General features: G+C 36.7%; 1 protein-coding gene across 1 annotated transcript in view; it reads left to right on the top strand.

The window, feature by feature from the left end:
* Positions 1 to 26,244, top strand: part of CNTNAP2 (contactin associated protein 2) — a 2,243,420-nt gene that overhangs the window by 80,068 nt on the left and 2,137,108 nt on the right. The gene's annotated exons all lie outside the window — the stretch shown is intronic.

The following is a 26,244-nucleotide window of genomic DNA, read 5'->3' as shown; positions in this document are numbered from 1 at the left end:
GTTTTCGTCTCTGTAAAAGAACAAATTTTCTCCATGCTCTTACACCCCAACAATCAACACAGAAGGTTTTTGTGACCAAGCGAGCTTGGGTTTTCCCGCACACATCAAGCAAGCAATCAATTCTGCAGCAGACACAGGTTGGCTGTCCTCTAATTCAGTTCAATTCTAACACTATCCATCTGGAGTTAGCATCAGATCCCAGGGTAAGGACTCAGTTTTCAAGAATGCCTCCTCCCAGCACTTCAGAAGCCAACTGCAAGCCCTGGGTTGGTCTGCCTGTGTTTCTGATTGATGAGCTACAAATCATTCCTATAAACCCTTCCTTTGGGTTCAGTTCATTTACTAGAGCTGCTCACAGAACTCAGGGAAACACTTATGCTTACTTGTTTATCACAAAGGAAGTTACAAAGGATATTGGTGAACACCAGATGAAGAGATGGGCAGGGAAGGAGATGAGGGTGGCAGTGTACAGCTTCCATGACCTCTCCAGGACCCTCCAGAAGCCCCCAAGTGTTTGACTATCTGGAAGCTCTTTAAACACTTCTTTCTGGGTTCTTACAGAGGTTTCATTACAAAGGCATGATTGATTAAATCATTGGCCATTGCTGATCACCTTAACCTTCATCCTCTTTCTCCTCACCCAGGGGTGGGTTGGGGCAGAAAGTCCCAACCCTCTAATCCTGCCTTGGTTTTTCTGGTGAATAGCCCCATCCTGAAGCTACCTAAGGGGCTGCCAGCTCTCAGTCTACTAGTCAACTCATTAGCATACAAAATGTATTACTTTGAAGATTCCAAGGATTTTAGGAATCATATGCCAAAAACTGGGGATGAAGAATATATATATATATATATAATCACACACCAAATTCTGAAATTGAAAATAACCAACCCAGCTTATGGAAGCATAACTGTGATTTTTTGGGGGAAAATCCTTTAATTCATAACTTATATACTATACTTTTACTGCATATATGACTTTTCAATTATTTAATAAATTATTGATGGCATCATAGCAGGAATTTTAATATATTCATGTTGACTTACTATCAACTCAAGGACTTCCTTTCAGCTAAATAAAATATATCTATGGGGAAAATTCTTGTTAAACTTTGTTTTATGCACTATTTTATTTACATCTCAGAGGAGATCTAAATTATCTATTCTAAGATTAGATGGGCCAACAATATCTTAAGAAAAGAAATGACAGACTCTAAATTGGAAATTAAATATCAATCCACTAATGAGTTAAGAGATCTTTTAATACTGTCTCTAAGTGATCAGAATGTTCTGTGCTTCTACTGACTTCTAGCACTGAAACTTGTTCTTAAAACATATAATCAGAGGAAAGAGTATAATGGGAATTGTAATAGGCATATTTTTTTTGGCTACTTCTGATATGCACTGATATGGGTGCCTTGCATATGTCACAATTACGAGTAAATATACATTATATCTGTTCCAAAGTAGATATTTATGTGCCTAGTTTACAAAGAGAAACAACAGTAGAAAGGTTATAAAAATTGCCCAAATTCCAAAACCCAGAAAACTGATAGATTATCTTTGTATGGAGTCTCTCTCACACCAGTCCTTTGTTGGTGGTGGTTTAATACAGTCATGGATCATATAGTAAAAACTTTTCAAATATTTCAGCCATAGAGTTAAAATATCTTAGATATTTAAACTACATTTATAATTTATATTAAAAATATCAGCTCATAATTGTGTCATCCCCCAGTGTTTTTAAAACTGATTATTATACATAACTAACTGCCCCACCCTTCAGCTAAATGGCTTTAATATTTTAATATTCCTATTTTTACCATGTAATGGGATAGGCAATGTAAAGTGCGCCATATTTTCAAATCGAAGCCAGACATGGGAACATTATATAAAATGCATAAAGTCTACTTCTTAAAAGAAAATGAACTCTCCAAGAGATAAAATAAAGGAATATGCTGAGGCACTGAGAGTAATTTGCCTTCACAGTGTCCTCCATAACTGGAGACTTAAGAAATATGATTGAAGATACATATCAATAAGATGTAGGCAAGTAAACAAGTGTTTTAATTATCTTCCTGTGATTTCCTGTCTAAATATGAAGACATCTAGAATCCCATTCTCTACTCTAGGAACATATTTAGTATTGTTCACTGACAGCATAAGTTTCTCCCTACCATCACATTTATTATTGTTTAATTAAACAGAGACAAGTCAAGTGGTTCAGAAAGAAACCAAGTAAATGAATCCCCATCAGTCTTTACATAATTAATGATATTCTCTGTAGACTGCACAATTTATTAAATTGCTGAGCAGAACCACTTCAGATAAACATATTTATGTATTCTGAGTCAAAGACTATTCTAGAAACTGTCGAACTTTGGAAACTAAGTCAGTGGATTTTTTTAAAAATGTGTAAGTATGACAAAATTTAGGAGAGTAAAAACTATTAATAGTGCCCCATTACTTCTTTCTGCATTTTCAGAACCCATAATATAGTGCTTTATCAATTTTGAAAGCAAAATCACTTAAGAAAAATACTATGAAAAATTAAGGTATTAGAAATAAAGTATATAAGAAAAAAGTACTGATTTCTAGGGAAAAATAAATAATTCCTCACACTTAGACCATATACTTTTCTCCCTATGGAGTAAATTACAAGTGAAATTTTACATTTGAGTGAATTTAGCCATAGGATATATATTGTAATTATTAAAAGTCTAACATAGAACTTGAATGTTTCAAGAGACTTTATATTTTATATTTAAGATGAGTGAAAATATGTTTCAGGATTTAATTTAGGATTAAGTCTTATATAGAGAGTGATGGACAGAAGTTTTATTCTTTCTGTCTCTGGGAGAGCACAGCAGTAATGATTCTCTATGAGGCCACCAACATAGCGAACTTAACCAGGAAAAAGCAGGCTCCTATGCGGATCCTATTAATAAAGAAGGTAATGACCTCAAAGCATTTTATTTGTGTTTGGTTTAGGCAAAATTCTGTTTTATCATATTTTACACATTATTAACCACACTGTTTTTCAAGGACATATCACAGATTAAAATCACTGACCCAGATGACAAAAATTATAACACAAGTTTGTGTTGTGAATGTCAATCATAGCAGTTAAAACTAATGTATGCTGTTAAAGAAAGAGTGTGTTGAACCATTCCAGCAAAATTTTTAGTGGGAAAATCCATTAAATAATTCAGGAGAAATTGTAATAATTAATCATTGGCCTTGAATAAATTGATAGAGGAAAACAACATACTCTATTGTGCTTATTGAAACCTATACATGAAATTATTTTCAATTTCTGAAATGTATCATTTCAAATATAATGAGAATTCTTTCATTCATGATTCATAGATAATATCAAAGCTGTCTTGGATGCTGTTAGGACAGAGTATTTCTGGGATACTATTAATCAATCTGAAGAAAGTAAAAATAGGTTTATAAAGAAGTCTAGACCCAAAAGGGAGGATAGACATTAATTTCTTGTCTGATATATTGGATACATTAATATACAATGCATCTTTAGTACTTGACCTTAAGTGTCAAGAATATAATGCACCATTTCTCTTTTTATAAGCAGTACTTTAAAGAGGTGTTTCTGGTCAACATTATTTTGTACTGCAAGGTTAAAATGATGAAATGCATAAAAACATGAAATACACAACTTATTAAAATGCAGTTCACCAGTCCGTATCCAGGTGTTTCTTTAATGCCAGACCTCAACAACACTTTCAGATAAAAATTAATCATCCACATGATGCTGTATGGTAACGGCATGAATTTTATTTCCATTTAAATGTTTATATTTCTCTCAATTCACTAAATTAATAGTACCTTTAAGTCTACCATCAAAATACACATTTAGATTTTTATTTCTTTTATGCTATTTTTGCAGCAATTTTTATTCAGAGTATGTGACTCCTTAACTAACGCCAAGTATTCGCTGGTAATGATCTCAAGGTAAGAGCTCTCAAAAAACAACATTGGCCTCAAATATTCACCCAAAACCTAGCTGTATGATTGCTGCTTGACCAAGTGCCTTTGACAAAATCTATCTAAAAAAAAATCGAAACTTACCTGTCCTTTCTAGCAGAGGCTTTTAAGGTATTCACAGCCTTCATTCTAATTTATTGTGACCCCATATATCTACAAATGTAACTGGAATTTTAAAGTTTTTAGACCAATCCATCACTAGTAGCCTAGTAAAATGTATCATGCAGTACAGTGAAAAATAATGGGAATTGAAATAAGAAATTCATTCATTTAAATCCTATCTAAATCACTTACTCTCTTGGAGACTTGGTTTTCTTAAATGGGAATTAAAATGTTTTCCATTCAAGATGTACTGAGTTTAAAATAAGCATCATACAAATAATATCTTGGTGTATGGTAGGTTTCCATAAATTTTATCTAGCTTCTTTCAAATAACATTACACAAATAACATACTACATTCCGACTAGATTTCCATCAGTTTTTGTTTGTTTGTTTGTTTTTATTATTACACTTTAAGTTCTAGGGTACATGTGCACAACGTGCAGGTTTGTTACATATGTATACATGTGCCATGTTGGTGTGCTGCACCCATCAACTCGTCATTTACATTAGGTATATCTCCTAATACTATCCCTTCCCCCAGCCCCCTCCCCACAATAGGCCCTGGTGTGTGATGTTCCCCTTCCTGTGTCCAAGTGACCTCATTGTTCAATTCCCACCTATGAGTGAGAACATGCGGTGTTTGGTTTTCATCAGTTTTAGTTGAATCCTTTCAGTCGCCTTCTTTTCATTTATCAATCATAACAATGTGTCAGACAACAGAACTTTTTTTAGGTTACAAAATGCTTTCTTCAAACAGAACAAGACCTTTTTTTTTTTTTTTTTTTTTTTAACTCATTCATGTAACAAGCACTTTTTGAGGCATGGTGATTAGCAAAAACATTCTAAATAAAGAAAGAGTGGTAGACAGATAAATGAATCTGCTGTTGGTTTCTCCCTTTGTTCTAAAAGATGTGAGATATTTTAATAATAGCGATTAGATAAAAGTCTGCATTATATAGTTTAAATTACTCTAAAATCTCTGATGGAACTTAAAACATGAGAACAAGTAACAGGAACTTGAGAGTTAGAAAAATATTTGTTAAACTTTAGGCAGAAATAAAGCCCAAAATTTTAGCGTATTTCCTGCCAGATTATTTTCTATCCTAGAGATACCATTAAGAAATGAAATAGAAACAAAAAGCTGTTTTAATGTAGAAACAGTTACCACAATTCAGTAAATACATGAGTAGGACTTAATTTTTTTAGTTCCTAAAGTATGTTCTTATTCATACTATATCTGACTTTAGCAGACTTATTTACTTACTCATTTACTTTGAAGGAGAGGGTGGTGGTGTTTGAGTATATAAAAAAAGTTAGCTGATGACAAAGTAACTATTTTAATTTATGAATAAAAACTGTTAGGCATTAAAAGTTATTTCCTGAATTATCTATTTCCCAAGGTTTAAATCTTGGGAAATCTTAATGCTCAATATGTAAGTTTTCTTCCTGTGAAAAAAAGTGTAACAGAATTTCTATATTTCACTGTCTTCTGTCAAGAGAAATTTCTTTTAAAAGACTAATTATTTATAGTTGAAGTAAGACTGATTAGTGTTGCTTGTTCCTATGACTAATTAATGAGGAAATGGCATGTCCTTACCCTTTGATTTCTTGCTGATTAATAAATCAATAAAGTATTACTGGAAGGAAAAAAAAAAAACAGAGAAACACACTCATATAATGAGATAATGGTTGCCCTTTTTCACTTTCTGAAAACTCACAGTCTCAAAAAAAAGTCCACATCATAAATGAAATTAGCTGGGCCCATTGCCAGACTTTTGAAGGAGGACTAGAATTGATGGCTCATGAAGATTAAATTATTTATTCTCTCCTGGAACATGAAACACCGGGACAGAGTTGGGACACAGCCAGTATGGTCGCAGCTTGTCATTGCCCTTGCTGCTCTGGGTTTCATTCCTGAATATAATATACAGGAATTTCAAACTTCATTATTAGTCAGTTCTTGAAATGGGCCTCAAGCTAGTCCACATCTTCATGACACATCCAAGATAAAAATCACTGCTGAGATGGTTGGTGTCTCCCAGTCTGAGTTTCTAAAGACATCACAAAGTAATAAAGAAAAGTAACCTATATGATGTAGGCAGGCACTAGCCACCTTTGAGCCTTTTATGCTGTTTGGATATCACAGCTCCAAAGTGAGGAATTAGGGGTTTCATTGTGAACCCCTAAAACTTGAGCTTTCTGTAGGTGATGCTATCACCATTTAAATACCTGGAAATGAGCCATACGAGGTGCAAAGCTAGTCTTAAAATCCAAGTAGAAAAGACTTCAGCCTTCCCTTGTGCCTTGACAAGTCCCAGTCAGGACTGGTTTGAGAAACAGGTAGGCTGCCTCACTGACAACCCTATGAGTGGGCTGTCTCCCTAGCCACGGGATTCTCTGGGTCTCTCACGGGCACCTCATGCAAAACTTCCTTCAGCTTGGATCTCTTCTCAACTTCAGCTTCCTGAATCATCCTGTTCTTACGCAACATCAGCTATCACTTTGAACTCAACTAGTCCATTGCCTAAAGCCTAAGAGTCCTAAAGTGTCAAGGCCGGTTGAGACCTTGCTCAGCTTTGTGATTTTAAAGCTGCACTTTTATAGATGCCACTGAAATATTCTTTAGATTTCATGAAATTTTGAGTTCACAAGACTAATATTTATACCTTAAAGAAGAATGCTTATAGATGATCTTGCTTCATTGCTGCAGACAGAATAAATTAGAAATCTTTTACAAAAGTCAATTGTAAAAGTACAGTATCTAGGATTTGTGTGCTAGCACCTAAAATAAAGGAAACGTTTGAAATAAAGGGAAATTTATCCAAAATATAATTATAAAATCAATTGATTAATTCAAACTGAATTTAGTAAAACTTTCATCTATAGAACAGCTTTCCTTTAATGAATAAAATCATTAATGAAGGCGGATTGTAAACATAAATATATGGATAGAATAATCCAGAAAATACAGAAATTGGATGCGTTGCGTGAGTTGTTGAGGTGAAGAATAAACCATCTTGGACAACAGGTTGAGCATTTCAACAAGAAGAAAACTTACTGTACATGACCTGGCTGGTGTGTGCTCCTCTAGATGCCTGAAGGTTCTGTTCTCAAATATATCATTCCCACCTCCTCCCTTCTCCCCCAGATTAAATCTGTTAGTGTTTTTAAATACCCAAACTTCATCTTTTTAATAGACATTCTGAATAAGTCTGGACAAAAAGGCATTGCTAGATGATGATGAATATAAGCACTCTGGAGTTACAATATCTGAATTCAAAAGCTGCCCGGAAATTTGCTCATGCTGCAGCCTTTGACTGGTTACCTAAACTCTTTAAACCTCAGTGCTACCATATGTGAAGTGAAGATGACTGTCTTCCTGTTAAGACTGTGTGGGACTTGAGTGATGAAGTACACAAAAGCACTTAACACATAGGATGATTTGGAAGAGAAGAGATACTAAAATGGCGTATTTTAATTTTTCTCTGAGATATTTTCCCCGGCCAGAGTGAACCCTTAAACTGGAGGATATTTTCTCTTGTTTTCTGTTTCGGTTTCAGGAAGAGAATAACCTCATAGACTGTCCCCCATACTGACTGGCTACAGTAGCTGCAAAACAATAAAAAAACAATAAATGTGAATGTGGTTAGCAAGGAAGAGTTCCTGAGAAGGTATCAGAGAATGGCCCACGACACTTATGTAAGGTGAAGGGGTCGAGAATCCCTGTATGTCCTTAGGAATGCAGTGGGAGAGGGGAGGGGCGTGCTCGTAAGTTGAATAAGCAGATCTGAGGGGGGAACCTGCACAAAGGGTTTCCAAGGAAGTGGGAGACTAACTCTCAAAGCCATTCAGTCTCAAACCAAATGAAGCCATGACGAGTCCAACAGGGGTGTGTGATTAGCCGAAACCCCAGGTGAGGTCAAGGTTTCAAAGGGAAATACCCTCACTTACAAGCTAATGCTTCTTGAAAGCACTGTTGAGTACTAGAAAATGAACCAGAGTGTCCACTGTCATATTTCCACGGCAAGCACTAGCAGATAAACCGAGGAACAGCCTGAATCGACCATGCCTCCATTGAGAGCTGCCAGTGCCCGTCGGTGGATGAGATCAGCCGTTCATCTGGGTCAGCCTGAGCTCACAGGCCCCTCTCTCGGATCCTCCCTGTGACTGGATCACAGATGCCCTTTGAACTTCTTACTAAAGAGGGGGAAGGGGTAAATCTGAGAATATTAAATGAAAAGAGACTTCAGCCAGTGCTTATTACCTGGTTCGATTTAAGCTTCTCCACTTGCTATCTATAGGAATGGAGGAGGAGATCGCAAGTGAGATTAAATCATTTAAGGAAAATCTGAGTATATTGTTTTTATTTGTTTGTTTGTTTAAGATGGAGCCTTTCTCTGTTGCCCAGGCTGGAGTGCAGTGGTGCAATCTTGACTCACTGTAACCTCTGTCTGCTGGGTTCAAGTGATTCTCCTGCCTCAGCCTCCTGAGCAGCTGGGACTACAGGCATGCACCACCACGCCCGGCTAATTTTTGTATTTTTAGTAGAGACAGGGTTTCACCATGTTGACTGGGCTGGTTTCGAACTCCTGGCCTCAAGGGATCTGCCTGCTTCAGCCTCCCAAAGTGCTGGGATTACAGGCATGAGCCGTGGCGCCTGGCCTGAGTATACTGTTAATATAGTTTTCCACCACCGGTCACCAGGCTATACCTATGTAACAAATCAAGTAATCCTATAAATATCTTATCAGAAAAATATAGCTATTATCCCCACTAACCATTGCAAGACTGATGGAATTCTAATGTTTACCAGAGGACTTTGGTCTAATGGCAAGGGGGCCAAGTTCTCTGTTGCACTGTGAATGGATTGTGGGGTAAGGCAGACAAGACTGTTTCATTTTTTTTTTTTTTCATAGTCACATTTGTCTAACCCTGGATGGTCATCTCATTTCCACACCCTTTTGTTTTAAGGTAAGAAACCTAAATAATTAAGAACCAATCAACTACCCTGAGATAACGTTTTGCCTCAATAGTGGAACACAACACCTGAAAGGAAAGTGGAATTCAATGTTGATTTTGGAGAAAAGAAGGAAGAATGAAAGCAGATTTTTATGTGTTGACTTAGATAGAGGCCTTGCAAACATAAACCACATATAACCAGCAAACAATTCTAGGGCCCTTTGCACCAAACAATGCAAAATAAAAATGCGTTGATTTCATTCCAAAAGCTTCATCCATGTACTTTATGTAAGTTGCTTAAAGATTAGGAAACCAGTTACTGTGCATAACGTTGACCTTCACTTCAGACATCTGAAAAAAATATAGTTTTAAGTTAGGATGATGATAATTTTCCCCTGGCAATTTCGAAAGAGGTGTAATTTTCTAGCTAAAGTAGAAATCTTGAAAGAAAAATCTACCTTTCAAATATCAATTCTTAATCACTACCTTGATGTAAAATCAATTACCATTACCAAGCAAAAGTTAGTAAGTGCTCACTTTTTTTGTGAAGGTGACATTAGTCTTTTAATGCTGTATTTTTAATGTTTCCCTTTTTGCTTTATAATAGGCCCATTTAGGTGTCTTTTTTCTTTTCCTTACTCCACATGTTAGTAACAGTTTTGTGCTTTGGCTCTTGTCATGATGACTTTGTAATAATTTTTACAGAATCTTTAAAGAGATATTACCCTAAAATATTAGAGTTCCATAAAGGTACTTGACCACAAACTAGCAGAAATGTGAATAGCTATTTTGTAACAGCTTGGCCACTTCAGAATTAGTGAGCCAAACATGATGAAATACTATAAATTAGAGACAACAAACCTAGAATTTATATATTATTTATTCAAGATTAACAGTATTATTAGTAAATATTCTAAAATTACAGTAATGCTATTAAGGGAAGAATTTTCAAGAAGATTATATATATGTATATATATTAGAAAATTATATGTATATAACTTAAACTGTAGAGTATATAAAGACAAATTCTATATTTTTCAAGTTTATTAAGTATATTAAAATCACTCATCAAAGAATGGCTATGAATAATAATAATTCATCAATAGATAGATACAGCTTTTCTGCTCTGTGGAAACTGCTAAAATCTTATCAGACTCATATACTGAAATTTTATATTTTGTCATGCTGTAATGCTCATTCAAGTATATTAAGATTCTGATAAGAAGTATTTTCTAAAAGCAAAATAATATTTTTTAAAATCTGGGATACTATAGTTTAATATACAGAGCTTCTTAAAAATACATCCAGATCGCAGAGTAAATTCAACTAATAGTGTCTGAAACACACAATCACTGGGGGTCAGTTTTCTAATTTAAAGTGAGGTGGTTTGGCCTGAAGTACATTATTTTGAAACCCCTACTAAGATTCTATGAACTATTTGACTTACTAAATAGATGTGGCTAGAAGACATAACATTCACCATTGGTCCAGGGGGTGCTAAAAACAACAGAACCCTTGCTAGATTGACCTAATTGGGAGTCTGGCGTGTCCCTGTTTTAAGATGGTGAATTATCCAACAGGCACAGAACGTTCAGCCCAGGTATGTACCCTACCTTTAATCATCTGGGCACACAATGATTTTGAGCATTAGATTCCCAAAGTCATGAATCCTGTTGAAAGAGCACCAGTGAAATTCCAAATTAACCAGAGTATTCTGTCATAATATTATCGGGTTCTTTTATGAGTAATTACATTTTAGTATAGCAATTAAGACATCTAGTTTTGCCATGTATGGAACAACTAAATTTGAGTTTGAGTTTGAATGATGAGAAGATTTCAACTTCATCAGGGTGATGAATAGGTAAATAGAATGGTCATGAAGTAGAATGAATTACAGTTAGAAAATACAGATCACTCTAGCATTTCTAGGGAAAGGGACCCTTATAGATACAAACAAAATGCTCTTCATAGGTGATCCTTGGTTTCTGTCCAGTACATTGTGTTCTTCCAGGTGACTAAAATTGATTATTTGATGATGCCTGCTAATATCTCCCCCTTACTGGAGTTAACCTGAGCATGAGATGCTGTGATTGCCAGGGCTGTCTTGTGCTTAACAATGTTCCTCATTGATTCAGTCTGAAAGTCTAAAGTGCTCTCAACAGTGTAGCACCTTACGCCATTGGACAGCTACTGTAGAAGTGCCCTTGGAAAACACTGAATTTTATCAAGGACTGGGGAGTCGTTGATTAATTTTTAATGCACTTGCTTCTATAAATCTAAGTTGTCATTTCCAGATTAATTTCATTTCAGCAGAGTTGTTTATGTGCGCATAAAGGTATAATTTTTAAAAAGTGAAATTTCAATACGTGTCCAATTCTGTTGGCAAACCTCAAAATTTAAACGAAGCTTTCTTTATATTTTTAAATTATGCTTCTATGGTAGCCATAAATCTCAGTGCACTTTTCTGAGTGGAAGCCTTGGCTATTGATCAACCTTTGGTCTTCTGCAGCTCAGTTAAATATCATGGAAACATTAGTGTTGAAAACTAAATAGATGAAATTGTAAAACCTACTTTACTTAACTCAGTGACACTAGCATTTGTCATTTATTTACAGGACGACACTGAATATCAATCAAATGTCAGATTCCTTTTAGCTACTTAACAGAATATGTGACATTGTTGCATGTTGGGCAACTCATGAAGTAATTTATTCAAACCCTAATGCTGGAAATTAAATAACATGACTAGAATGACTATTCTAGTTAGTAGAACACTTTTCATCAGAAAGTTGTGAGCTAGAAGATTTTAAGTAACCCAATGGGAACTAAATTTAAATATCCCAGTTCCCAAGGCATGTTCTCTAATTCAGATAAAAATATTAGCAGTAAGGATGAGTACCTCAAAATCTTTGTGTTTCCGTCTGTAGAAATAGCTTAATGTCATCTGTCAACTAATGTCTTAATGAACTAAATTAGTAAATAAGATGCGATCATTGTTTTTCCATGGAATTAAGAGGATTCGGTTACTGAGGTCCACGGTATTAATTTTTCTACCTAACAGCCTACACTCTATATTGATTTTTCATATAGATTAAATTTCCATTTTAAATTTGCATTGACTCTTTAGGCTTCAGTTTCCTCATCCGAAAAGTTGGTAAAATAACAGTGCTAGGAAGAGGTTTCATGGTGAAGTCAACAAAGATTACACTTCAAGGCTACATTTGCAAGTGCCTACACAATATATGTGCATTGCTGTATGTTGTAAAATTTTTGAATAAAATATTAATGCATTCATTTTCTCAAAGACTCTCATATTCTTTAAACTCAGGCCCCACAATAAGCAGGTCTACTTTTGTACATAATTCCTAAGGATGTGATAAGAACTAAATAAGATCACGTAAATGCTCTTTTGTTTGCAAAGCATGTGCTTAAATATAAACTGTTGTCATTATAAAAGTCATTCAGTGTAGGGTTCTATACAGTTCAGGAGTCAACATACTCACTTGATACAGTGATTGTCATTGTACTTACCATTCAACATTGTTTACATTTACATACCTGGCTTTGTTATTTCTAGAAGGGAAAATCCATGTTCATCTTGTTTGCCTTTCAACCCCAGACACGAGGATGGCGCATGGCACACTGAAGACACTCAATAAATATTTATTGTATTAATGAATATGAAATATGACTTAGCAGTACAGAACAATATTCAAATTGTGAAATAAAATACACTGAGGGCCAACACTGTTATTTAAAAGATTCTGTTGATCCTAAATTTTATAATGAATCATTAAATGTATTGCTCAGGTTTTAGAATCTTCAATCTATAATGGTTTATTTTTTAAAAGGCTTTAATTTCCTTAGATTGTTGTAAAGTTCAGAGTTATTCCTTTAAGAAACAGGCTATATTGCATTGCAACAATAACCCCAGACAAATAACATTAGTAGAAATAATATAATTAAATATTCATATAAGATAATTGACTTACCTGCTTTACTCAAATGGATTTTAATGATAGTATTGGACTAACCCTATGTGACAGCATCTGCTGCTTTTATGCACCGTCCCCTTACCTCCCTCGGCCCCCTGCTTTGCCAATCCTTCCGAACATACCCTGGAACATTTGGCTTAAAGTTTCAGAAAATCTGCTCAGTTTGATAATGTCAACTCATCACATTTCAGTTAAGCAGGCATCAAATCAAATGATGCATGTCACAGATACATAAATATTATGTACATGGAAAGCAAATTTTTAGCTATAAATGCATAGAATCTTCTGGTTTGTAAACCTGAACTACATTTTAAAATTTTGACAGTAAGACGAAATTGATGTGAAACTAATATATAACTCTCAAATAATCCAGCGGCCAACTTACTTGGAAGCTACTTGTACAAAATAATATTTGCATTAAAAAAGTCCTTTCCTTAAAGTTATTATCTTAACAAATGTACCATCATAAATCTACTAAAGGTAAATATCTTTTCCTGTAAGAAGGATACATTGAGCTTCATACACATGTTACTGTCTTAAAATTCCTTCAAAAATATAATTAACCCATCCACCTTATCAGGGTTAGCTCAAGGTAACTCGAAATCATCATAAGCTAAAAATCATTCCAAAATTGAACCTCATCACTAGATAAGTGATTCTGACAAAATTGCCATTTTATGGAATTGATTAGAAATGCCATTCCAAGAAAGAGGAGTCACCTTGTGAAAAAAATATATATTTATATCTATATTATCTTATATGAATATTTTATAAACATAAATATACATATATATATATATATTTTTACTTGCCTTTGGAAGGAACTTTGCAAAATTTGTTAAACTTCCAGTATGGAATGAAATACCTTGTTATACATTTCTACTCTTGTTAAATATCTGGGGGAAATGTGTTATATTTAAGCCTCACTTTATAAATATTTGTTGAACTTATTGAATTCAGACAAGGAAGGCCAGAGGGGTTTGTGAGAGCTGTTCTCTGCCTTCAGCCGATATTGCATTTGCTTTGATAAAGAATATTTTACCTTACCATTTGGGTAATGCCTGTCTTAGGTTGAGTTCTTCTTAAAGCAGATTCTTAGATGAAGATCCATACAAGTGGTTTATTTGTGAATTGAAAGAAATACCATGGGGTTATGGGAAAATGAGACAGGGAAGGGATGCCAGTTGCTAAAGTCGAAACGGGCGCCTCTGAGCTACCCCCACGGGAAGGGAATGTAGATGAGCATCCATATGTCAATGCCATTGGTCACTGGATGTTTTCGATGAGGACTGCTCCATGATGGTTAATTTCCTGGCTCTTGCAGACTGTCATGAAGGTGGCAAATGAGTCTTCAGGGACAGGAGAGCACCCTCAGGAAAGGAAGCCAAGAAGCCAGGGGCTGGCTTTCTCTTGGAAGTTAGGCAGTGGTTGATGAGGTGATCAAGGCGGGAGATATGAGTGGAGAACAATCAGCGTCTGCCAGAATGACATCCATTTTTCGCATCTTCCTTAATATTTTAAAATCAGATATATTCTAAGACTTTTCTTACAATGACTAGAGAGGGTTTTAAAAAGTAGTTTTATATGTGACGGAACCCTTGTTGGTGCTGCAGTTAAAGAGTTGCTTCAAAACCCTGCCTCAGCCTCAGCACACCCTGTTCCTTTTGCTCTGCACTCCCTGAAGCCAAATGTTTCAGAAGCAACCACCGATCTGCAGGGTTCATCTGTTTCTCCCACAGGGCTAATGCCTGACCCACCTGGAAGCCAAGCCAGGCTCTAACCCGGCAAACCCACTCTTCTCCTGCTCCTCTTTTACAGACTCCCACGCTTATCGATTCTCTAGAAAATCTGTTTTCCTTTTGCTCAAAGCAGAGTACAAAGCAAGAAACTGCCTCCCACTCCGGAGAAAACACATGAAATCACAAGCTATCCAGTGACTGTCATTCCATAAAACAGTGGTTCTATTAAAGTGCATTATGTAAAAATGGGATTTGTACTAGAGTTGTTTTATAGGAGGCTGGTTTAGATCATCAACTGTTTCATTGAAAATCTGGTCGGTGATGAGTCATCCATAAAACTGGCAGAATAAAACTTCAGGAGTGGCTGTTGTAAAGTTCTTCTAAGGCTCATAAAACTGGGTTATGCGCTTTTACAGTTTTGATATTGCTCAAACATTTTATCAAAAGAACGTGAATATCATCAGTGCTACATTTTAATTTGATTTTTAGGAACTTTCATTTTTAACTTTCCTTCCATGCTCCCTGATCTTTTATTTAAAAGTATGGGAACACTTGACCCATTGTTCCTCTTCACATTGGATCAGAGAATACAAAAGTTAAACTCTTACACACTGCTACAGATAAGAGAGAGTTTAAATGTTAGTTATAGAATAAGAACCTTAACACTTTTGTGATTATATAAAAATAAAGACTTGGCCGGGTGCAGTGGCTCAAGCCTGTAATCTCAGCACTTTGGGAGGCCGAGACAGGCGGATCACGAGGTCAGGAGATCGAGACCATCCTGGCGAACACGGTGAAACCCCGTCTCTACTAAAAATACAAAAAACTAGCCGGGCGAGGTGGCGGCGCCTGTAGTCCCAGCTACTCGGGAGGTTGAGGCAGAAGAATGGCGGGAACCCGGGAGGCGGAGCTTGCAGTGAGCTGAGATCTGGCCACTGCACTCCAGCCTGGGTGACAGAGCGAGACTCTGTCTCAAAAATAAAAAATAAAATAAAAATAATAATAATAAAGACTAGCGTTTGCTGAACATATATACTGTTTCAAACATTACATTGACTTATGATTCCATTGTTTACATTCCTTGCCTCACATACGCTTTACGACAATCCTGTGAAATACTTGCTCTTAACGTTTATTTCAGGATCAGGGTACACATGCAGGTTTGTTATATGGGTAAATTGCATGTCACAGGGGTTTGGTATACAGATTATTTCATCACTGAAGTAATAAACATAGTACCCAAAGGGTCGCTTATTATTATCAACATTTATTAATACTTAGAAGAAACCTGAGGCTCAGGGAAATGACATAACTATTTAAGGTAAGAGTCAGGAATCACACCCTAGTTTCTCTACACAAAAGTATGCTTTAAAATACTCTACTGTAAGCCGGGTGCGGTGGCTCACGCCTGTAAACCCAGCACTTTGGGAGGCTGAGGTGGGCGGATCACAAGGTCAGGAGATCGAGACCATGGTGAAACCCCGTCTCTACTAAAAATGCAGAAAACTAGCCGGGCGTGGTTGCGGGCGCCTGTAGTCCCAGCTACTCGGGAGGTGAGGCAGGAGAACGGCGTGAACCCGGGAGGCGGAGCTTGCAGTGAGCCGAGATCGCGCCACTGCACTCCAGCCTGGGCGACAGAGCGAGACTCCGTCTCAAAAAAAAGAAAAAAAAAAAAAAATTAAAATACTCTACTGTGTTATAAAATAATATGTGCTCATGTGAAAGAAATATATAGACAAAATTAATCTATGATGGAAAATATCACAGTGGTGGTTGCCTCTGGGTGGGGGGATTGAGATTGACTTGGAGGGAGCATGTGAGAACTTTCCAAGGTAATTGAAATCTTCTATCTTAACTGGCACATAGTTATATATAGATTGTAAGGGTATATGCATTTGTCAAAACATATTCAGTGGTAACATTTAAGATCAATGTAACGTTGTTCCTCTCTTAACTTAGGGGGTACTAGGCTTAATACCTGGGTGATGAAATAATCTGTAAATAAACCTGTATGATACAGGTTTGCTATGTAACACACCTACACATATATCCCTGAACTTAAAATAAATGGTTTTTAAAAAGATCAATGTATGGGCCAAAGACAAATTACACAGGTCCATCTTTCCAAGTGTGCTGTCCCCGCACCTGTTTTTAGCCATGGAATCTGAATGGAAGCAGACAGCCACTTCCCCCATCCTGGTCCCCAAACCATGTGAGAGTTCAAACGTTGTGCACAAGACCCAGTCCAGCCAGTAAAAATCCTTTCCAAGAACTTTTAAAACATTGCCATAAAGGTTAAAATAAATAAATGAAAAAATAAAAAAAATACATATATATTTCTTTTTTTCCCCTGCGGTGAGAAATCTGTGAGGACATGAGTACTGCTTGCTGACAACCAAGTCCTCTACTGTTGGAGAAGGTAGTCTAACACTTCAAATGTGGCTAATTCAACTAAAGGGCTGGACGAATGAACTTTTATTTAATTTTAATGAATTTCAATGTAAACAGCCACACATGGCTAGTGGCTAACACATGGAACAGCAAAGCTTTGGGAGAATGAGTCAGATATCCACAGGGCATAAGACATAAGTAATAAGAAGAGAGAGCCCTGATGGAACTGGATCTCTCTGGAAGGGCAGCTCCACCCCTGCCCTTCTTGTAATCTGGAGAAGTAAGTGTATTGTCCGTTTTCACGCGTTATAAAGACACTATCTGAGACTATATAATTTATGAAGGAAAGAGATTTAATCGACTCACAGTTCCACATGGTTGGGGAGGCCTCAGGAAACTTAAAATCATGGCAGAAGGTAAAGGAGAGGCAAGGACCTTCTTCACAGGGTGGCAGGAAAGAGAGAAAAGTTCAGGGGAATTGCCATGTGTAAAACCATCAGATCTCACGAGAACTCACTCACCATCATGAGAACAGCACGATCATAAATCACCTTCCACCGGGTCCCTCCCTCCACACGTGGGGATTATGAGGATTACGGTTTGAGATGAGAATTGGGTGGAAATATAGCCAAACTATATCAGTAAGCTGATGAATACATAGGCTTTCATCTCTGCAAATGATTTCCCACCAGAATATTACCCTTTAAAGTTACTATTAATAGCATAAACAATCTTTATAACGTTATTTGTAAAAAGAAGCATAAAACGCAAATATGTGGTTCTGGGGTAACACTTCACTGTAACTAAGTTTCCATTTCTCTAACAAATAATTAGTAGATAAACCCAAAGGCTAATTATTGTAAACCTTTCCATCTTCATAAAAATGGAAGATAATATAAATAGACAAACAGCACTGGCACCTTCAGGGCACCAAGAAGAGAGGAGGCTGAGGCTTGGAAAGAACAATCTTCACAACTTTTTCTAGGATTGTTTGTGTTAATTTTCAAAAGTCTCAGGTAAATGAAATGGGCCTGGAGCAATACCTTTGCATGATGTATGTGATTTTTATTTTACACTTGAATTACTTCAAGGAGCTTTCCAAAGAATGTTTTAACATACTATGACCAATATTGTCACAGTCGATGACAGTAACTGCAATTGTACTTTTGAATTCCAGCTGGTAGTGTCAGATTTGTAGACTGACATTATTTTTATAATAGAAGTTATAATGATAAGAACAGAACTCTCTGAAGATTATGGCTCATAGAATTTTAGAGGTGGAAGAAGCCTCAGAGAACATCTAGTACAGCCCTTTAATTTTACAGATGAAGAAACAAAAGCCCAGGAGAGGCAAGCTGAGTTGCCGCAGGTGATGACACCTAATTACTGATCGAGCTGACACTAAATCCAGTTCTTCTAATCCCCAAAGCTTGCTGTCAGTGAGCCAATCGCAATCCATCATACTATTCTGACTTTTGCCTTTTCAATTGATGTCTTAATTACCATTTATATATTTTATAATTTTGTAAGAGCTGACAAATTTGTCCGGACAAAATTTCATATAATCTGATATATTTTGTGACTTTGGCATCAAGGAATGCTTATGTAAGATGTTTGTCCTTCATGAAAATCTTGAACTATTAGGGAATGTATGCTTAAAAAAATTCACTAGCTTTCAATGAAATTTTCCAGCTAGGTCTAATATCAATTTATGCAAAATTATCTTAAAATTGTCTGTATTTGTCCCCTGTGTCATCGTTTACAGTATGATAGTTGCAGGAAGGACACAAGCTTAGATTTGGGTAGACCAGGTTCAAGTCAGCCACAGCACCTTCTTAACTGCTCAGGCTTAGTTTGTTCTTGTTAAAAAGAGATTAAAATTGTACTGGTATAGAAAGCACCTGGTATTATAGTTTGTCCTATAGAGATAATAAATATATAGTAAACTTAATGAATTGTATTATACACTAGAGTATTTTCACATTTGAATTAATAGTGTGATTATTATGTAATTAATGTGGTTAATAAAACATTAATGATACAATATAAAATAGATAATATCTGATTAATACTAATATAATTCCATTACACAAAAACTTTTAAAACCTTATAAATTAAAAAAAAATAGTTATAAGCATTTGAGAAGATTTTGCCTGGGATTTGGAATTATTGGAAACCTCGTAGATCTGGCTTCTTGCAGACCTAGAGTAGAGTAGAAACACTTTGGAACTGAAAAGAGAACAAGAGATAAAATTTTGTTGCACTGCTTTTTGTTCACCTTCCTCCTGGCCCTTCAAATATTTCATCCCACCCAGTCTGAGGCCTATGCCCAAAGTTTGATTATACATTGTTACTAGGTAATGTTTTTGCTTATCATCATTGAGAAGTACTTCCAGAATCTTCTTCCCTTGCATTACACCACAGGTTGGTCCTTAATTCATATGAGAATGAATCTGCATGAGTTGAATCACTTCATTTCTGCATGGAACCTGCAGGTCCCTTTCCCACAACCATGTGCACCTTTAGGATACTGTCACTTTTGTAACTTTTTTCTTTCCCACATCCTTGCAATATCCTCCCTTCTCAATAATGCTCACACATGATTCAGTAACTGCAACAATTTATACTGAGACCAGAAGGATATACGTATCCCCTGCTTCAGATCCTTGCCATAACCCCAATCTGGTAGATATTCAAATTATTGATAAGCTTCCAGACCTGGAATCTGAAGCTGTAGGCCTGAAGATCGGCCTTCTGTATTTCTTTTCCCAATATTTATAACTAATCAGATAAAGAGCCCAATATTTTCTTGGTAAAATCCTAGGTAAAATATCAAATAAAGTTCATCGAAAGTACTCATTTTATAGCAATTTACTGAATGACTAAAAAACCTAATACAGAATTCTGTTGTGAGAGCATTTTTAACATAAATTTATTTTATAATGGCAAGTTTCATTAGAATTCAGAAAATGTAATGTCTATTCAGGACTGTATATTTCTTAACTTATTAAAGACACACTATATTTTGCTAGGTGAACAAATATTTTTCTTAAGTCAATACAAAGGATTTGAAAATTAAATTTTCATTGTATTCAAGGAAAAGACAATGATGCTCCTATAATTTAAATATCCTCAGTGCCTAGCATGGTACCAGCACATCACTAATTCACAGCAAGTGTTTATGAAAGGAAGGGAGGAGGACAAAAGAGAAAAGGAAGGAGGAAGGTTTGTTACCCCGGCATGTCAAGAAGGTGGAAATAGGCCAGGCGCAGTGGCTCCCGCCTGTAATCCCAGCACTTTGAGAGGCCGAGTCGGGTGGATCACAAGGTCAGGAGATCGAGACCACGGTGAAACCCCGTCTCTACTAAAAAAATACAAAAAATTAGCCGGGCGTGGTGGCGGCGACTGTAGTCCCAGCTACTTGGGAGGCTGAGGCAGGAGAATGGCGGGAACCCGGGAGGCGGAGCTTGCAGTGAGCTGAGATCCGGCCACTGCACTCCAGCCTGGGCGACAGAGCGAGACTCAGTCTCAAAAAAAAAAAAAAAAAGAAGGTGGAAATAGAACTTGGATTCAAGACTTTGACTTCCCTTTGAAATACCCATTTTTAAAAAATGCTTGAGTTACCTAGAAGTGGTAATTACTAAGTCATTTATTCCAGCAAGAAACATCTGAGCTGCTACTGTGTGCAGACACCTCTGGGGATACAACACGGGTGAAACACAAGTACTGCCCTCCAGATATCCACAGGTTGGCAAGAAAAAGAATACTTTGTACATTTCTGTAAACTGCTATCAGGAACATAGCAATCTCCTGCAGCCCAGTGCTGGAAGGAGGCTGGAAAATGACAAGAGGGTAAATAAATTTGGAGAATAATTGCTTGAGCAAAATTTGAATATTTAAGAGAAAATTGATGGTCATATATGTTAAGAGGATGGAATTCCAGGTAGAGGGGATGGCAAATGAAAGGATTGGGGCATGAAACTGTGGTGAAATTTCCCTAAACACTCGGTTTATTTGGTATGACTAAAGCATAGTCTGTGTGTGTGTGTGCACATGTATGTAGGTATACGTGCATGCATATGCATACATGGATATACAGAACATAGAGTAGGACTGGGAGAAGGTAAACTTTTTAAGATGACGGTGAGGACACTTAGTCAAGATGAAACAACGGTAACAGCAGGGACTATATATAATGACTATATGTGCCAGGCACTGCTGTAATCATTTTATACACACTGACTTATTCGATGAGGACATAGACACAAACCCACACACCTTTGAGCTATTTCCCATTGTGATCATCCTGAGGCACAGAGAAAGTGCTTTATTCTTGTCACAAAGCTAGGAAGCAGCAGAGGCAAGAGTTGAAACTAGACAGTCTGCAGAGACCCATATATTTCATGCCAAGATGTTTGGACAAGAGAGGAACTGAAGCATGCTAATAATGTGATTAATATCTCTAGGTTCTGACTAAGTTTGTGGAAGTCATTTATAAGGAGGAAAGCAGAAGAACCAAGGCAACAGGTCTTCTTGGGGCCAGATGCAGTAGCTCAAGATAGCAGAAAGAGGTCAATGAAGAGACTTTGAGCTAGAACACTGAGAACTGGTGACTAGCTTCAGGAAGAATGGACATGGGGAGGACTCGCTGTCAGCCTTCTGTCTAGTTTAGGTGAATGAGTGAGAATGAGGAGTTTGATTTTCTTAGTGAATCTCCACGGAAAGTGTCTCGCACACGGCTGGAAGGCATAGGATACAACTCTGGCAATCTTGACTCTAGACAAATACAGAGTTAATATCTTCTTAACTGGAATAAGTAGAAATATAGGACAAATACCACTGTGAGGCTTCCCACTTTTCAGTTTTATTTGTTGTTATAATGTAGCTATGGAAGATATGTAAAGAAGGAAAATAAAGCAACCTTTGCACCAAAGTATTCTTATTAATAAAAAATAAACACCTAGGTCTTATCCTAAAGAGGTTATTACCAAGTGGTGAGAAATAGTTATAAAGTATAATAAGTATATATAAGCCTTAAATTTCAAAACTGATTTGCATAATTTAGCATAGCTTGTGGGTAATGATGATGATAAAATCACTAAACATCTGCTAAGCATTTAAACAACATTTTCCTTCCGTTAACATCAGTAGCTGGAAAATAACATACTTTGGCTCAAATTGTCCTGTTAAAAATATAGTTTGGGGCCAGCAGAATTTTATTCATGGTTTTATTTGGAGTCTCCACTTTTTTCTGTAAATGTATTTATAGCCAAAAGCTTTCAGCAGTTAGGAAATGCAGCAGATGCCAATAAGTACATTCATTATTTTGATTACGGCAATGTCAGACTTTCGGAAAACTTCCTCCATCTCTATCTGTAGCACAATGTCACATAGGGAGAGACCATGTGCTGGTCAGGAAATAAACAGAGGTTTGTGGCAGGAGCTAAAAGAAAATGCTGTTTATTACTCTTATAAGATGTTATAATTGACGGGTTTAATACAATAGCGATTATGACATGTTGTCCCAAACCCTAATTTTGTTGTTTTGTAGCAAGTAACATCTTTATCCAGGAACACAGTGTTTTTTTAAAAAAACAAACAAACAAAGATTTGGGGCCAGGCGCAATGGCTCATACCTGTAATCCCAGCACTTTGGGAGGTGGAGGTGGGCGGATCACGAGGTCAGGAGATCAAGACCATTCTGGCTAACACAGTGAAACCCCAACTCTACTAAAAATACAAAAAAAAAAAAAAAAAAAAAAAAAAAAAAATTAGCCGGGCGCGGTGGCGGGCGCCTGTAGTCCCAGCTACTGGGGAGGCTGAGGCATGAGAATGGCGTGAACCCAGGAGGCGGAGCTTCCAGTGAGCTGAGATTGCACCACTGCACTCCAGCCTGGGCGACAGAGCAAGACTCCGTCTCAAAAACAAACAAACAACAACAACAACAACAACAACAACAAAAACGAAGATCTGGATAATTCATGTGTCTTTTGTTTTGATTGCAGAATTTCCTCATTAACAGATGTGAAATAATTTACCAAGTTTTTCTTCAAATGGACTAGGCCTGTATAAAATAACAGAAATGCCCTTTGCAGTGAAAGCACTTTGTATTAGGGATTGATCACTCAATTACATTCTGGATGAGAAGAAAAAAAAATCCTATTGGTGTTTTTACATGATTACATTTAGGGAGAAAAAATATGGAAAGCTAAGAATCTTTTGTGGGGAGACAAAAAGAAGGAGCTTTTAAGGGGCACTTTGAAAACACAGAATTACTTTAGATAGTTAACAATGCTGTTTAAAAATGACATCATGCCTTTAAGCAAAATCAACAGCAGTGAGACAAACTGAACAAGCAGGTAAAAATATAACTCAAAACACTGATGAGTAGTAGTTTTTGACAGCGAATTCATCCAATAAACTACATCAAATAAAGGCAAATAAAGATAATCTAAGCTTCATTTACAAAGTACATAAAGAAAAATACTTGAAAATATATCACATCCAGGAAGAATTTTTTAAACTGACAGGTGAAGTTATTTTATTATGTATAAATTATTTAAGGTGGCAAATATCCTGTCAAATGACTACACTTACAGGAGACAGTCAACTTGATTCTAATTAATAAACAAAGTTTTAATGGAAATCCTAGAAAACATAGATTCATGAGACTCAGCATTCAACTTGGAAAGCCATGGAAACTGTGTATCTAAGCCACTCTAACCAAAGAGAAGAAAACCTACTGAATAACTATTATATGCCAGGGAGACGTTAGGTATTAGCAGTGCGCAGACAGACATGGTTCAGGCTTTGACGTTGGTGACAACTGGTGGAATATGTGTTATCTACCCTGTTATTGTACTAACCTATCCTCTATCCTCATCACACAGTATGAGAACTACAGTAGCTTGTCTTCTGCCTAAAATCTCCTACCACTTCCACAATAATTTAATCTGCCAGCTCACTGTTATGCTGGTATTTTTAAGAAGTAATTTCATATAATTAGTCTCTTTCTGGATGAAACACTGCTAAGGTGTTTATTACTAACCTAAATTCAGTCCTCTTCAGCTCTTTCACTCTTTGTAATCCAATTCCATTCTCTGCAGCCAATATTCATTTCTGCTTGTTCCGAAATCTATTCCATCATTTAGGATTTGGAAACCAGCAGAAATGAAGATGGGCTACGAAGAATGTAAGCAGATTTAAAATGGATTTAGCTCTAACTCCATTTCTCAGAACAATTCCTGACTTGAAACAGGAAATGTCTAGATGGTTTCACTCTCCGATTCTGTGGTGACCCAAACTCATAGCACTCAGATTCTGCCTTGGTCCTACTGAGATTACTAGTCTTATCTTACATACAACTTCCTTCCACATCTACCAGGTTAAGAAATGAAGCAAATTATGTGAAATAGGGGAAATACTTTAGAGGAAGCTTGAATTCTCAAGTATACTGGTGTATTGGGATAATTTATATGGTATGGTAAAGTTAGAGGGTAGATGATGGCACTTCATCACATCTGCAAAATTTTTAAAAAGTTATCCTGGGGCTAGGCATGGTGGCTTACACCTCTAATCCTGGCACTTTGGGAGGCTGAGGTGGGAGGATCCCTTGAGCCCAGGAGTTCAAGACCAGCCTGGGCAACATAATGAGACTCCATGTCTACAAAAAATACAAAAATTGGTCAGGCATGGTGGTACACACTTGTAGACCCAGGTGCTCTGGAGGCTGAGGTGGAAAGGATTGCTTGAGCACAGGAGGTTGAAACTGCAGTGAGTCAGGATCATGTCACTGCACTCCAGCCTGGGAGACAGAGTGAGACCTTGAGACTTTGCATCAAAAACAAAACAAAACAAACAAACAAACATTCTGGAAGCAGTACAGATGGTAGGTTGAGAGATGAGGGTAAATTCAACTGAGAAAGGGATGCAAATGAGAACATAATTATGAGTAATCTATATAAGAGTTGGTGAGGGAAAACTTTTATTAAGGTGCAGTAAAATAATGGTGAGATCATGAATTTTTTTATTTTGTATTTCATTTTTAAAAATCATAGCCGCATGTACACCTAATTACTTTAAGAAATGTTACTTTTGAAACAAAAATAGTCATACTCATTGACTCTCAAATGTTCTTATGAGTTACTTATATTAAATGAATGAAAAAGACAGGGACTACAACTATGTATAAAATATGAACCCAATTTTTAAAGAGATAATTATGTATAGATAGGCATCAAGAGACAGATGGGTTAAGAGACAAAAAGAGAGGAAAGACAAGAGAATAGAAAAAAACTTTAGGGGCTGGGTGTGGTGGCTTATGCCTGGATTCCCAGCTCTGGAGGCCAAGGTAGGTGGATTACCTGAGGTCAGGACTTCAAGACCAGCCTGACCAATATAGTAAATCCTTGTCTCTACTAAAAATACAAAATTATCTGGGTGTGGTGGCATGCATCAGTAGTCCCAACTACTGGGGAGACTGAGACAGGAGAATCGCTTGAACCCAGGAGGCAGAGGTTGCAGTGAGCCGAGATTGTGCCACTGCACTCCAGCCTAGGCCAGAGTGAGACTCCATCTCAAAAAAAAAAAAAAAATTAGGGAGATATGCATAAATGTTTCATTGGTTGACTCTAGTTATTGATACTACAACTGATTTGCATCTTCTTTCTTGCACTTTCCTGATTTAGAAAATTCAAATAATAAGTATTTCTTGTTTAATAAAGAGAACATTGATTGTGTTTAAAAGTATGTCAATTGGTGAGTACCAAAACAAACTGTCAATAAAAATAACCAGAAGAACACAGAGAACAGGTGCTAGAAATATCCAAAAGGACAAATTGAGAAAAGGTTTTGATTGGTGGTTCAGGGATAGCAGAGAGAGGGAGAAGGCAGGCATCCATGATAATTTACATTTCCAGCTGCATGTTATGCATGGCTGTTGATGAAATCAGCAGTGCAGAAGGCTCAGCATAAATAAATAGGAGGGGAGAATTGTTGCAAGTGAAGGAGAGGTTGGCTGTAGGTGCATTCGGTCGCAAAGCAGAGGACTGTT

The sequence above is a fragment of the Macaca thibetana genome, chromosome 3 (assembly GCF_024542745.1).
Source record: "Macaca thibetana thibetana isolate TM-01 chromosome 3, ASM2454274v1, whole genome shotgun sequence".
NCBI lineage: Eukaryota > Metazoa > Chordata > Mammalia > Primates > Cercopithecidae > Macaca > Macaca thibetana.
The sequence above is the reverse complement of the archived record's forward strand: the minus strand, read 5'-3'. Positions and strand labels throughout refer to the sequence as shown.